Source organism: Myotis brandtii, unplaced genomic scaffold (assembly GCF_000412655.1).
Source record: "Myotis brandtii unplaced genomic scaffold, ASM41265v1 scaffold303, whole genome shotgun sequence".
Classification (NCBI taxonomy): Eukaryota; Metazoa; Chordata; class Mammalia; order Chiroptera; family Vespertilionidae; genus Myotis; species Myotis brandtii.
In genome coordinates, this window is record NW_005361573.1 from 1,621,298 (window position 1) to 1,636,854 (window position 15,557).

Sequence of the window (15,557 nt, forward strand, 5' to 3'; positions counted from 1 at the left end):
CCAAGCCTCTGTGTTCTCCTTGGCACCGCGGGCATAAGGACAGGTGCCCCTCGGGGCTCAGTGATGGCGAGGGGGGCGGGGGCGAGCGCCTGCTCCGCTGGGCACAACGAGCTGTGATTTCACTCAGCATCTGCTCCTGTGCCAACAGCGCTCTGGTCTGGCACCCAGCCCGCGGCAGGCGAGGCTCCCTGGACAAGAGGAAATGAAGTTGGAGTCAGGCTTTCGTTAACGCTCCACTGCAGCTGGCCAGGCGCCCTCCGCTGGGGTTGGAGCCGGGGCTGCGCTGAGCTGGGCGCTGGAGGCTGTGCCAGGCAGTGGGCAGGGAGCTGTAAGTCACACGTCACTGCAGTCAGCGGGGGAGCCCAGCCTGTCCAGGAGGAGAGAAACAGGGCAGCGGGGTCCAGACGCCGCTTCCCCACCTCTCCTTTCTGCTCTTCTCCCCCATCCGGGGACGAAGGTAATACAAAGCGGAAGCTCCCCTCCGCGGCCTCCAACCTTAGCCACCGAGGCACAGAGCAGGTGAGCAACCTGCCCGGGGCACCCAGCCAAGGGAGGGAGGAGCCGGGACTCACATCCAGGTCTGTTCGATTTCCAAACCCAAGAGGTTAACCAGCTCCCTTCCCCTCCATGAGAACCTGGGAGTGTGCCCAGAGGGAAGAAAGGAGAAAAAGGAATATTAATTGAGCACCTACTATGGGTCCAGCAACCTCTAAGGCTTAGAGTTTTTCTCCTCAACTCTGACACCTGCCAATTCTGCGATTCTCCAAAACCAAGGGTGAGGGACGGGAGGAGGGGGGACCAGGGCCGGGAGTGGGTGGGGGAGGAGATCCTACTGCTCAAGTCACTTCTGACACGAACTCCCCTGGAGGATTTAAGGGCTCAGCCTTGTAAGACCGCCCTCACTTCCTATGCCCATGGAAAGTATGGGGTCCCCAGGCTACACACAGTTCTGCCCACCTGGCTACAAATTTGGGGTGAAGCAGTCCTACAACTCCCATCCCCGAAGCTTGGTAATGCGTTACAGTGACTCACAGAACTGGCTTATCTAAAGGCTACCGCTCAGGAACTGCCCTGGGGGCGAGGGGGGGGCGTGCCCAGGGCCAGGTGTGCGGGAAGGGGCAGAGCTTCCGTGTCCGCTCCAGGTGCACCTGCCTCCCAGCACCTGCAGGCGTTCACCGCCGGGAAGCCCACGGCTCGGGCGTGATTGATTGTATCATTGGCCACTGGCGGTTCTCCGGCCCCTCTCGCCCTGGGAGGCCGAGATGTGGGGTGGAAAGTTCCAAGCTTCTACCTGTGAGGGTCGAGAAGGAGGAACGCCCGAGGCCAGAAGGGGTAAGGAATTCTAAATCTTCAGTTCGTCTAGATACCAGATGGAATGAGCCCCACCATGGTGCCAGCCCCCAGGGATCTTAAAGGACCCCAGGCGGGCTTTTTCCGGGCGGGTCTGGATCCTAGGAGGGTCCCCAGGGGAAGGAGAATGGTCTTAGCAAGTGGGATGTGGTCTCCGTGGTGAAGTGGCCTGAGGGTCAGTCCTCAGGGGAGGGTGTCGGTTCAATGATTTGACCAGACCTAGCACGAAGCAAGGCTTGGTCTCTGTCCACCAGCCCCCCTCCCCCCTCAGAAGCTCTCTGGGCCCACGAAGCGTGGCCTCATTATAACAAAAGATGCTCCCATGGTGCTTACCACTCAGGAAATCTAAGGGCTTTCGGAGCTCTGGGCGGGGAACCAGGCGCAGGGACCACGCAGCTTTCCAGGACCCCACAGCCGCTCGGCAGGTTAATTCGGGCCCCAGGCCCCCGGGGGCGGCCTGAAGGCCACATGACGTTATGGACCTGAAGGACGGAGAACCGGAGAACCATGCGTGGCACAGAGAAAGGCCCCGGCGACTTAGTTCTCCCATGTTTATTACCGTTGTTTCTGTTGTGATGACAAGGATGATTAATCAAGATCCAATCGCTACGAAGTGGCAGAGTTAGATTGAAAGCCAGGTCTGTATCATTTCTCCCCCATCCCCGTGTGCTTGCTACCAGGCCAGCAGTTCCCAGACATTTGGACAGCACTTGTCAATCAAAAAAGTAAAAGCATGGTAATAATAATAATAGTAGTAATAATAGTAGTAGTAGTAGCAGATGGATCGACATAGTGTAGCCATTTTCCATTTTGCCAAATAAGACATTTTATAAAAAAAGCTTCCATCGCTCTCCACCACCATTTCCTCAAGCAAGGGCATTTGGGCGCCTCTAAGAGGGAACGACAGAATCCCAGCAGAGCGGAGAGCCCTTTAAATTAAAGAAACGGGCCTTTCCGGGGGCCTTCTCCACAGTAGCCTCCTTTTCCCCGCAGACCAGTGGAACCCTCATCAGAAGGCAGCCCGGGCTTCCAGGCCGGCACCCTGAGGTGCTGCCTGCGCTGCCCCCCACGAAGGCGCTGAGGGGGTGTTAGAGCACAGGTCTAACTTACTGCATTTTCAGAAAAGTATCAGCTGGAGAAAAAAGAATTTTCTCTTCCCCAGGTAATAGCACAAATGCGGCAAACCTATAAGAGGATTGCTTACAACAATAATAGATTAATAGACTCAAAAGAGCTTATCGCACAATTTACAGGGGATGCATTCAGCAGAAGCTGGGAAGCTCCCAGTATGAAGACAGACGGGGCCCGGAGGACGCCCTGGGACTCAGATTCCCCTGAGCAGCCACTGATTTCCTTCTGCGCCAGCCTTGCCGAGGCTGCAGGCGGAGCAGGGCTGTCTCCGCAGCAAACCCCAGGCCAAGGCACTCCCCAGAGGGATGGAGAGAACAGATGGAAGGGCCTGGGTTGGAGCGGGGCTCACTGGTGACTGGAAAGGTAAGCCAGGGCCGAGTTCCAGCGAGAAAAATAGAGGCAGCCACACGCAGCTCACGCAGCTTGGGTCCCCGTGACGGACCAATGCGAAGGGAAATTACATGATCTCTATAGATGCAGGAAACGCATTTGACAAAATTTCACATCCATTCCTGATAAAAATCCTCATCAAGTTGGGAATAGAAATAAATTTTTTTTGATATGATAAAGGGCACCTATAATGATGTTCCTGAGATGAGAAATGAAGCGAGGGGATCCATTCTCATCATGTCCATTCAGTGTTGTACTTGATGTTCTAGTCGGGGAAATGAAGCAAAAAAGAAAAGAAAAACGCTAAAAGCGTAGAGATTGGAAAGGAAGGAGTGAAACGCATATGATTTGCAGGAGGCATGATCATCTTTGTAGAAAATCCTAAGGATTTTACAGAGAAAGAACCCTAAGGAATCTACATGGAAGCTACTGGTAGTAAAAAGTGAGTTTGCCCGGCTGGCATAGTTCAGTGGGTGAGCATCCACCTATGAACCAGGAGGTCAGGGTTCGATTCCTGGTCAGGCCACATGCCCAGGTTGCAGGCTCGATCCCCAGTGTGGGGCGTGCAAGAGGCAGCTGATCAATGATTCTCTCTCATCGTTGATGTTTCTCTCTCCCTCTCCCTTCCTCTCCTCTGAAATTAAAGATATATATTCTTTCAAAGTGAGTGTAGCAAGGTCAATATGCAAAAACTGAATTGTATTTCTATAAACTAAGTAGCAACCTGTTGGAAGTTGAAGGTAACACAACCACGATAGCATGAAGAATAGGAGTTACTCAGTGACAAATCTGACAAAAGATAGTCAAGACCTATACCCTAAGAACTATAAAATATTGTTGAGAGACGTTAAAGAAGGCATAAATAAATGGGAAGATTTATGGGTCAGAACAGGTTTTTTTAAATATATTTTTCTTGATTTCAGAGAGGAAGGGAGAGGGAGAGAGAGAGAGAAACATCAATGATGAGAGAGAATCATTGATCAGCTGCCTCTTGCATGCCCCCACTGGGGATCGAGCCTGCAACCTGGGCATGTGCCCTGACTGGGAATCGAACTGTGACCTCCTGGTTCATAGGTCAACGCTCAACTACTGAGCCATGCTGGCCAGGCTAGAACATTTAATATTGTTAAGATGTCAGTGCTGCCCACCTTGATCCACAGATTCAATGCAAACCCACTCCAAACCTCAGCAGGCCTTTTTGCAAAAATGGACAAGAAGATTATATACTTCATAGGGAAAGACAAAAAAAAAAAAAACTAGAAGAGCAAAAAGAATTTTGAAAAAAGAACAAAGTTGGAGGACCTACCCTCTTGATTTTAAGGTGTATTATAAGTCCATAGTAATCAAGACGGAATCAGTGTGGTATTGGCATAAAGATAGACATCTAGACCAATGGAATAGAATCGAGTTGAGAAATAGACCCATGTATCTATGGCCAATTGATTTTCAATAAAGCGGCCAAGGCCATTCAATGGGGACCGAACCATCTTTTCATTTAATGATGCTGAGACAATTGGCTAAAAAGAACCTTGACTCTTACCTCCAACCATACACAAAAATTACTCAAAATAAATCATAGACCTAAATGTAAGAGCTAAAACCATAAAACTTCCAGGAGAAAAGATTTTTGGCCTTGGATTTGTCATATTTTTTAAAAATGGGGTTTTGCTCCTCTGAGTTATTGTCCAGCCACACGCAGGAATTGGGGCGCGGGAAACACGGTCCTCACGCCGACTCTGGATTCCTACCCATCCCCCCACCCCCCACCCCCCGCTCTCCTGGTGTGTCTTTTCCCTCATTTTAGGTTCCCCGAGTCAGGCTGCTGTCTCCTCCTTTTGTGTCTGTTGGGAAGAGGTAACGTATTATTATTTTATACAATAATGTGGATTCAAAACCTGGCTCTTTTAAAAAAATTTTTTTTTATTGATTTCAGAGAGGAAGGGAGAGGGAGAGAGAGAGAACCATCAATGATGAGAGCGAATCATTGATCGGCTGCCTCCTGCACGCCCCCTAGTGAGGATCCAGCACACAACCTGGGCATGTGCCCTGACCAAGAACCAAACCGTGACCTCCTGGTTTGTAGGTTGACGCTCAACCACTGAGCCACGCCGGCTGGGCCAAAACTTGGCTCCTCTTGTACTTGTCTGTGCAACTTGAGCAGATTCCTTAACCTCTCTGTACCTCTGTTTTCTCTCTTGGAAAGTGGTAATAACTGGAGTGCTACCTCCTGGCGTTTTTGAGAGAACGTTCGGTTCTTCACATTGGACCCATAATAAGTGGCCAATAGATATTTGCTATTCTCGGCGCATGAAACCTGTTTTGGGTCAGGCTCCAAAGGGCTGAGTCACCCGGTCACACTGTCTCATAATGATCAGTCTCACTACATCCTCTCCCAGGTGGCGATTGCATTGTAATATGGTCTTGGTACAGCAAATAGATTCTAACTGGGATTTCAGGCCTGATCAAATCGGACTGGGTGAGGAGGGGCTGTGGGCGGGCCTTCCTGTCTGGGACCGCCTGTGTCCTCATCACAATGAGACCAGAACTACATGAGAAACTCATCATACTCAGCATTGACGAGGGAGAGGCCCGGGGATCTGCATTTTAACAAAACCCTCCAGACGCTTCTCATTTCCAGGAAAGTTTCAGCATCCCTGCCTCTGGCAGGCAGATCAGAACATAATCTAGTTTCTCACTGTCTCTTGCTGTTACATTTTTGTATTTTTTTTCTGTTCCATTTTGGGGAAGGGGAGAATGGTGTTTGAAGAAAAACAAAACTTAATGACCTGGAAATCCTTTTTTCTTCTTATTGTGTTCTCCTCGGGACGTGCATGGATGCCTTTTTTATTTTTATACCCTGCGGTAATGTATATGAAAGTGTTTGTATCCTGCGTCCAATGAACATTATACCGTCTGGATTCTTCCATCCCGCTGCGTTTTTTCTCTCTCACACTTACTCGTGTGCACACCTTGCTTCTCTGTCCAGGTAATCAGACCGGATAGGTCAGTGATGGCGAACCTATGACACGCGAACTCATTTTTTTGGTTAATTTTTCTTTGTTAAATGGCATTTAAATATATAAAATAAATATCAAAAATATAAGTCTTTGTTTTACTATGGTTGCAAATATCAAAAAATTTCTCTATGTGACACGGCACCAGAGTTAAGTTAGGGTTTTTCAAAATGCTGACACGCCGAGCTCAAAAGGTTCGCCATCACTGGGATAGGTAGTTGCCTGTGTCCACATGCATGTCATCTCGTTTAACTATGTAATTATGTACTTGCATCAAGTTTGGGGAGCTTGATATATCTTTGGTTACTCTTGTCGTATGGATTTTATAAGCATTCTGAAATGGTTTTGTTTTTCTAGAAGCTAAATGAATAAACAAACTCAACTTTAAAGGACGTGGTTAGGCGGTACCAAGTCGTACAGCTTCATGGGAGATCTGTAGAGCAGAGAAAGTGGATTCGCAGGAATGGGGATCTTATCTACTCTTTCAGTCTCACCTGCAATGACTGGGTGAACTCGGGGCCCCTTAGTTCCTCTCCACAATAGTGCCTGTCAGTACCAGGAGGTGTGCCTGACATGCACAAGTGCCCGGGGGCTCCGGGAGTCACATCTTTTCCAGCGGAGGGAGGGCGGCTCCGGCCTGGCCTGCAAGCTGGAGGGCTTGGGGTTTGATCTTATGAGTTATTGCAACTTGGGCCTCTCCCTGGGCCTCATTTGTCCCAGCTGCAAAAGATGGCTATTAGGACCCTTGCTGATTTGGCTCAGTAGATAGAGCATTGGCCTGCGGACTGAAGGATCCAGGGTTCGGTTCCCGTCAAGGGCACATGCCCGGGTTGCAGGCCCAATCCCCAGTAGGGGGCATGCAAAAGGCAGCCAATCAATGATTCTCTCTCATCATGGATGTTTCTATCTCTCTATTCCTCTCCCTTCCCCTCTGAAATCAATAATAATAGATGTATAAAGCTGGCTATTAGGCTAAAGCCATGCGTCCCTCCCTGTGCCCTGTAGACCACCTGTTCCAGAATCAATTATACAAAATGCAGATCCTGGGCCATTGAGCCCCACCCACTCGCTGGGCGGGGCCCAGGAGTCTTCAAGTTTACCACGTCTCCTAGATGGTTCTCGTGGAATAGTCAAGGTTGGAAACCACAGATCTGCGGTTAAACATCCTGTATAGCTAATTTCCAAATTCCTCTGTCCTTTCTCGGGCAGGAAGGAGTTACTCCTGCTGGCCAATGTGTGGTCTCACCGGCCCTACAGGAGCTGGCCTGGCTATCTATCCACTCAGCCGCGCGCAGCCTCCCACAGGTCACGGCCAGAAGCCAGAGTGACCACGGCTGGCCTGCCCCATCATGGCTCAGACCTCGGGAGATCCCACGTGGTGTGGTCTCTGCTCAGTCATCAGCTGCATCCTGCACCCTCACGCCCTTTTCCCTGACACTCCGTGGTGGCCTCCTTTCGGCTCTGGGTCTCACCAAAGGTTGTTTCCTTCGCCAGGAATCGTCTCCTATTCACGATCTCCTGCCTTGCTTACCTCCTGCGATTCTTAATGTCTCCACCAAGCATTTGCTTCCCCACAGAAGCCTCCCGGACTCCACGTCCCACGTAGAGAGAGCTAGAGCAGCTCTGATGTCACCTGGCATGTCTCCCTTATGTGATTAGTTACTTAATGACGAACTCACCCCCGTGGAATGGAAACTCTCATCCGTACTCCCAGTGCTCCTCAGAGGACCTGGCACATAGTACGTGCTCAATAAACATTTAATGAATGACAAAGGCATGGCACCTAGCCCAGCCTTAACCTTAGAACCGAGGCTTCCTCGAGCAGAGTCAGGGTTCCAGAAATGGTCACCCGCCCCACCCACACTGTTCCCACCCCCATAAGCACCCCAAATCAGCCAGATGGCAAGAGGCACCCCAAAATCTGGGGAAAGCCTCCGACAAGTCATCTTAGGATAGTAACAGCTTCTGTCCCAGCCAGCGCTGTTGCCGGCAGCTTAATTATGGTAATTAGGCCCAACATTAAAACATGATTATAACATAAAATTGGAATTAGCCGTATAACACATCCAAATTTTTCGGGATGCTATTGATTTTCCTCCCCCCTGTTAATCAGAGGGCTACCGTAAATTCAGAGAGATCCGGTATAATTAAAACGGAGCCTGTAAATGCTGGTGAAAATTCTCATTAGCATCTGTCTTGTGTTCGGGGCAGCGACGGGGAGGTAGGGGGTGTTTTTCACGGGGAACATAAACACCCGTTTCTTTTCTGGCCCTCAGGTGGGTCAGGACGCGCTGTCCTTGTGCCTTTTCAAGAACCACGCAGAAAAGCGAGGCCAGTCGTGGACACGTGGAAGAGATGCTTAAAGAAGAAGCAGTGAAGTGTACAGAAAAACGGTGAGTCAAACTTGCTCAGATGGCTCAGATGGCTGGAAGGGAGGAACCTGGAAACCCCCACACATCAGGGTCCTGCCTGGCGCCTTCACAGCCCCCCAGCCCTCGGCTCGCATGAGGGTGCCCAGTGGAGCTGATGTGTCAAATGCCATGGGCGTCTGTTGTTTTCCCTGGACCAGAATTTATCTTCACATCGTCTTTATTTTCATATCAGCACCATAGTTCTGTTTTGAGAACCACTCACTGGGCTTGTCAACCAAAAGGTTCCACCCTCCTCTGCCCAAGAGCTTTGATTAAACACCGCCCCCCACCACCACCACCACCGCCACCATTTATTCCCAAAGAATGAGATACACGCAGATGTTCCACCCTTCGGCAGCCTCTCAGACCGTCTGATTTTTCCTGCTAAGTTGGTTCGAGGAGCATTTATTGAGCACCTACTATGTTCCTGACCCACTGTTATACACTGAGAAAAAAAAAGTATGGGGGACCAGAGCAATGCTATGCTTAAGGGGGTTGTGGGGGCAGGGAGGAAAGGAATCTGACCCAGATTGGGGGATGGGTGGGCAAGGTGGGAGGGTGGCCGAGTCACACTTGAACTTGAAATAATGAGTCACAGGAGGCCTGGCAGAGAGGCAGAAGGAAGAAGGGTAGCCCAGGAGGCAGGAACAGCACGAGCAAATATGTGGACCTGAGAGACACCCAGGGTGCGAGGGAACGAGGAACAGGAGAGGGATCCAGATAGCAGAGCCTTTACAGAAATGCTGAGACCCTCGGCCCTCAAATTACAGGCACTGAGGAGCCATGGGAGGCTGTAGATTTGGAAGCAGCCTTTATGCTGGGCATCAGAATTCAGGGTGAGCTGCGGCTGCTTTTGCGCGCCGGGAGGTGGGGCATCCAGAGGAGGAAAAGCCTTTGTTTGGCAATTTTCCCCCCAAGCAATTTTGCTCCGTTCCCTTCCATCACAGAGAAACCTGAAGTTAACGGCAGAACATCACTGCCATGGTAACAGCGAGAGAAACAAACAATGCACGCGCCCTATAAAACCGTCCGTAAAGGCTGTTTATTTTTCATACCATTATTTTAATAGGTGGGGATGGCAGGGACGGGATGGAGAGCAGCAGGCTTTAATGGTGCCGCGCACGTCGCCTTTTCTCGAAACGACTTGAAATGCTCCCAGACACTCAGACACGGGCGCTTAGATCATGCCTCTGGCTGGGAACTCCCGCTGCTTCAGAATCTCACTGCTGGGAAGCATCACCTGCTCCCCCGCGGAAGGGCGGTGTGGCCCAGTGGTTACACACTTCGGCTGGAGGTCAGACCGGCCCGGGTTTGAGTCCCAGTTCTGTCACGCTTACTGAAGGGTGACTGTTGGAAAATTCCATCACCCCCTCTGAGCCTCTGTTTAATGCATCGTTCATTCATTCATTCATTCATTCAATATTAAACAAGACTGCACTGAAAACCTCCTATGGGTTTTGTGCTGATAAGGGTCCTTGCATTCATGATGCTTAGAATCTCGTGGACGAACACAGAGGTTACAGCACGGCTGCCAAGACCTCAGTAAATAAGGATAATTTTAGGTGGCGCCACTGGCGAGGAAGGATTGAAACCTGAGGACGCGCCCTCTCCGGCTGACCACAGAAGGATGACCAAGAGCCAGCGGTGTGTCTTTGAGGAGGACAGAGAGAGCGAGAGCGAGGGCCTGCGAGGCAGCCCTGTTTGCAGCCGGAGCTTCATCCAAGGGAAGCACAGAGAAGTTCAGGCAGGAAGGAGGGGCCAGATCCGCAGGGCCCTAGAGGCTAGGGTAGGAGTTCGGGTTATAATAATACCACCTCCACGGGCGGTTGTGAGGATGGAGGGAGACATCAAATGGCAAACTCACAGCGGCTGCTTAAAAATATCAGCTTTTATTCTCACCGGGGCTGCTGTAGAGCCCTATCCTCTCCTGGGTGTGGAAGCCAATGCCGTCAAATGAGGGGTCATCTTTCTAAGTATGTCCCTTTTTCATATGAATGAAAAATCAGAGAGGGCCGGGGGCGTACAGACGTCACACAGGAGTTGGGGGGGAAGCCTCGGGGCTCTCCGACGGCTACCCACTGTCCCTCGGGCTCCTGAAATCACGCCCATCCGTGAGGTCTGATGGGAAATTCCTTGGCCACTGTTCCTGCTGATGCTGGGTGAGGCTCCCTCCGAGGGAACAGTGCAGGGAAATGGATAAACACAGACTCTCCCTGGGAGCCTCGGGGTGGGGAGGGGGGACCTCAGACATCAGTCCTCCTCTTCCTGCCCCGTTCTGTCCCTCCCAGGGACCATGGCTGCGTTTTGGCTTGGGAGCCGGGAGAAAGGGCAGGGTGTCTATCGGTCAGCAGGGGCCCGCCGCAGCCTGGCCTGTCAGGGTTCCATACTGAAGAGACCGATGAGGTCCCAGGGGAAGGCAAAGGGTAGAGGATGTTTCTGCAATTGAACAGGACAGCGCTGCCACGGTTCATGTCCAGTGAGTGTCACGTGATAAGTGGGTTAGATGGGCCAGGTCCCCAATGGGCTTGGGAGTTTTCCTTATTCTGTATCTGAAACCTCAGCTGGACTTTCTTCTGGGCCCAGACATACATACACCGAATAAACCCGACTAGAGAAGAGCTCTTGATGGCCTTCGGGCTGTGTTTCTCACCAACCATCTGTATAATGCGCCATAATCTCCTCTCCTACCATCCCAAGAACCCTCAGAAGTAGTTACTAACACCCCTCGCTTCGTACAGACAAGGAAACGGAGGTTTAAAGGTGATGCATCAGGAGAGAGCTCTGACTCGCTCTCAGGCGTGTCTGACTCCACATAAGCCCGCTGACTCCAAAGGCCGTGGGCCCTCGTGGGCGTCTCACAGGAGCCCATGGGCTTCTTCTTCGTGGCCTGAAAATTGTGGGTGCCCCCGTTCATAATGCCAACCGAGGACAGAAAGATACAGGGTGTCTTTAACTGATTTTTCTTTTGTCACCTTTGAGACCCGAAAACATAAACCCGGGAAAAAATCTCCCAGCCGGGTCTGCAGGAAGGTGACTGGGGGTCCCCCCAGAGCCTGTGGGGGTGTCCCTGGCTTTCAGCCTCCTCCATGTTCCTGACATGGCATTGCTCCTCCTGCTCGTCGGCCAGTCGAGCCTCTGCAGGCTCAGCTTGTCTTCTGTACACTTTCCGTTTGAAAATAAAAGCATTGTCTCCCTGTGCGGTTTCCCGTGTGCCTCCGGTACTTCTCAAGAGCCAGGGCAGGTGGTATAGCCAGACCGAGAATTTCCACGGAAACCAGAGGCGGAATCGCTTCTTTCCAGGTGAGGTGAACACGCTGGATGGGGGGTGGCTGCGTCAAAGTGGATCATTCCCTTGTTAGCATCGGGCCAGAGTGAGACGGGACGGCCGCGGGCTTCCTGCACCGGACTGCACGGGCCAGACCGGGTTGAAATCACACGATGAGAGATGCCAGCTACACGCTCTGCCTGCCTTTCAAAGGCCCAGCGTGGCTTTCTCCTGGGCTATCCTCTTGCTGGGGCATTTCTTTAAAACTCTCTCTGTCTCTTTTAAGATGTCGCCTTTTGTATTTTATTTTTACTCCAAGACAAAAGATTTTCTTCCTCCTCCCATTTTGATGTAAACCTTCCCCCTCAATGATGTCAACCTTCCCGGCACCAGATGTTCCTGGGAGAGAAATGTGATGCTGGCTTTGGGTGGGGCAGGAGGATGAATAGAATGGAAACTTCCCACATTGTATGCTGATGAATGGAGAGCGCAATTACCGAGGACAGACTTCCTGGTTAATTACGATCAGTGCAGACAGAGGATGGCATCGCAGACACTCGATGACAATGGCTACCATTTACTGCAACAGCCCTGCTTCAGCCCAATAGGGGCACCTGCTGGGTGCTCTACTCGAATGTGCTTCTCCCCCACCACCTTGTTCTTCACAGGTTACCTCTGTCTCACCTTTCACTCCTCTGCTTAAATGCCTCCGACTCTAAGGGGCTATCTCCTGACCATTCAAAAGGAACCTGCATCATTTACTCTCAAATCCCCCTGTTTTATCTTCCTCATAGAACGCAAAGCTCTCTGACATTCTTATTTGTTGAAGGGTTTACTGTGTATCTCTCTCCTGTACGTGATAAGTTCCAGAGAGCAAGGACTTTGTCTAGTTCATTTGTGTATTTCCGGTGCCCAGAATAGCACCTGGCACATCACAGGTGCTCAAAAGATTTTTTGTTACAAGGATGGATGAATGGATGGATTGATGGATAGATGTTTAGATGGATGGAGAGTTTACTATATGCTACGTACACAATCCTAAATGCTTATAGTAATTATCTTGTTTCATTTAAATGACAGCCTTTCTTTAAAACAGTATCAGAGAGGGTAAGTCGGTTGTGCAAGGTCACACAGCTGTTAGGAGAGAAACAATTCAAATTCAAGTCTGTCAGGTTTCAAAGTCCACTTGTAGCCACTCTGCTATACTGCTTCCCCTGATGTAGAACATTGATCTTGGAAAGGATTTGGGCACTGGTGTTGCCAGACTTCACTGGACTGTCAGGTCTAGAGAACAAGTGACAGCGTCTGCTGCAGCACCTAGCACAGAGTTTGGCACTGAGTAGACACTTGATAAATAGTAGGCGCTCAAACAATATTTGTAGATAGATGGGGTGGAAGGATGAATGGGGTGGTGGGTGGGTGGATGGATGGATGGATGGATGGATGGTTAGGTGGGTAGGTGGATGGATGGATGGGTGGATGGATGGATGGATGGATGGATGGATGGATAGGTGGATGGATGGATGGATGGATGGATGGATGGATGGATGGATGGGGAAACAGTCCTAGAGAGCCTGGTCACCAGAGGAGGAATCAGAACTCAGCATTCCTATCCCAGTGTTCTTTCTCTCACAAGACCAAACTTCTGAGAATGAAATTCACTGTTTTTCCTATAATCTGAACTGGGCTATGGGATCCTCTCTACAACCGTATGAAATAAAGGCTGTTGTATCCCCTGGTGTCACAGGAATATTATCTATTTGTGTCAGTCACCCCACATGAGAAGTGTTATTTTTGTCCCTTTTTATCAGAAGAGGGGAAAAAAGGCCCAGGAAGGTTGAATTACTTGCCCTTCTTACACAGCAGGGAGAAGCGAGGCCATGCTTTGTCTCCCCTGGACCGCTTTTACCTGCACAAGAGCCGACATATACAGTAGACAGAGTTGTGGGCACGTCACCTTCTCTGCAGAGACGCTGGGAGTTCCTCCCGGGGAGCTGTGGGTAGCAGAAGGCCACCAGGGCACCAGAATCCAGGCCAGAGGTGCCCTGGGGTCATAGAGAGAGTACAAGCCCAAAAGGGAGACCAAGTCCCTTTGCCTCCCCGAGCCTCAGTTCCTTCATCTGTAATGAGTATCAAAATGGTGACGGGGGAAGACTTTCTGCAGAATTCCATTCCTATCATGGGCCTTCTTCTTTAAACAAGCAAATAGACAAAAAAAAAACCAACACCTCTTAATATTAGACAAATGGGATGAGTAAATCCCTGCCCATGTATTCAATGGGTTAATGGTTTATGGTGTCACTTCTTCCATATGAGAGACCGACCGGCATGCAGGCAATGATCTTCTCGTGGCTCGCGGCCTTGACCAAAAGGATGAACTCGGCTCTGCTGCAGCCTCCTGGTAAGAAGGGGGCATTGAAGCACCAGAGAACAGCCACCGGACAATAGCGCGGGGACAGCCATCACATCCTGGGAAGCGGTGTGTTGACTCAGATGGAACCTGCTGGGTCCCGCCACTTCCTGGCCAAGTGACCGCAGCTGGGTGGTGACTCTCCCTGTGGCTCACGTGGAGACACCACACCGCCCAGTCATGAAATGGAAATGAGCGGCCGGGCACCATGTGGACACACATGGTAGATGCCCCTGGCTAACGGTAGTTTTTTTTGCCTCAGTGTGGAGCTGGCCTGTCTGTGTTTCTCTCCCTCACGCGCTCTCTTTCCCTTTCCCTCCACCTCCCTTGCTAGCCACCTTTCCACTCAACAAGCATCACTGTGCACCTCCTGCACCTCAGCCCTGTGCAGCCCCGCGTGGTGATGAGGAAGGCAATCGAGGTCACACTGCACACAGCTCCCAGCCCAATCCAGCAAAGCCAGGGAGGGCTCCGGCCTCCCCAGAGGAGGAATGAGCTCGTATGTACCCCTTGCCTCGGCACCCTCTTTCTAAAGACCCATTGGCTTTGCTGCCAGGAACGGGAACTTCGCAGAGCCAAAGAGGGGGGTTTTATTGGGGGCTCTCTGTCCCCCAGAACCTAATGCAAGTCTGCACCTGCGGTGAGTCCCCTGTAAAAGAGCATCGGATGACTGAATGAAGGCGGGAGTGGGGCAGCTGTGGGTGAAGATGGGGAGGTTGTCTGATTCCCTGGGCCTCAGTGCTTCCTCCCCTCCCCTGTCCTCCTCCACGGACTCCCAGCTCACCACTCCGCGGCTGCTGCAACCTTCTCTCCATCTGCTCCCTCTGCCTGCTCAGGCTGCCTGTGTAGATAGGGTGGCAAGGTGGAGTTGGGGGAGGGAGGCCAGGGCTTCTGTTTGGGGGGTGGGGGGAGGGACTAGGAAGCTGGCTGGGTTTACAAAGCTAGGCCACACCGTCTCCAAGCCTCTCCCATCTAGCCCTTAGCTAATGCCTGTCCCCAAACATCTGCCCGTCTTCCTCATCTGTTGTACTCATCCCATCTACCCCCCACCCCCACCACCTCCATTTGTGGAGAAAAGTCAAGTTGCTGAAAATCAGGGCCGGACACCAGCGAGGCAGATGAGGGTGGGCCTTGAACTCCAGCTCAGACGGGGAAGGGGCTGCAGCAGGGGCAAGGGGCTGGGCTCTGGTGTCCTAGTGACCCTGGGGAGGTGAAAGATGGCACTCAGATTAGAGCATAGATGCAGTTAGCTTACAGCCTCTGGTTGGGCTTCAGGGGGGCACGCAGCCCTCGGGTACCGGGTACCGGACACACAATTGTGTAGCCATTTGTATCGGTCCAGGGAGACAGGCAGCTCTTGGGATCCACAGAGTTTGAGACTTTCTGGGTTATGGAGAGGACTCACTTCTGAAACCCGGGAGGGAAGAGGGCTGGTTGGGGCCCCCAGGGGCCTGGGAGGGCTGGATACAGCACAGCGGGGAGAACTGGGCCTGGGACCCCTCTGGGAGGCTGGGCGAGGGTGCGCTCCAGGCTGCTCACGGGCTGTGGGGGCGCCGGGCGCTGAGGCCTTCACCTCCCCGCCTGGA

General features: G+C 51.6%; 1 long non-coding RNA gene across 1 annotated transcript; it reads left to right on the top strand.

Moving 5' to 3' along the window:
* The first annotated feature begins 205 nt into the window (after nucleotides 1–205).
* On the top strand, nucleotides 206–13,815 carry LOC106726689. The gene is made up of 3 exons (XR_001362764.1): nucleotides 206–519; nucleotides 8,162–8,278; nucleotides 13,425–13,815. It is a non-coding gene; the product is annotated as an uncharacterized LOC106726689 (long non-coding RNA).
* The last annotated feature ends 1,742 nt before the right edge of the window (nucleotides 13,816–15,557 follow it).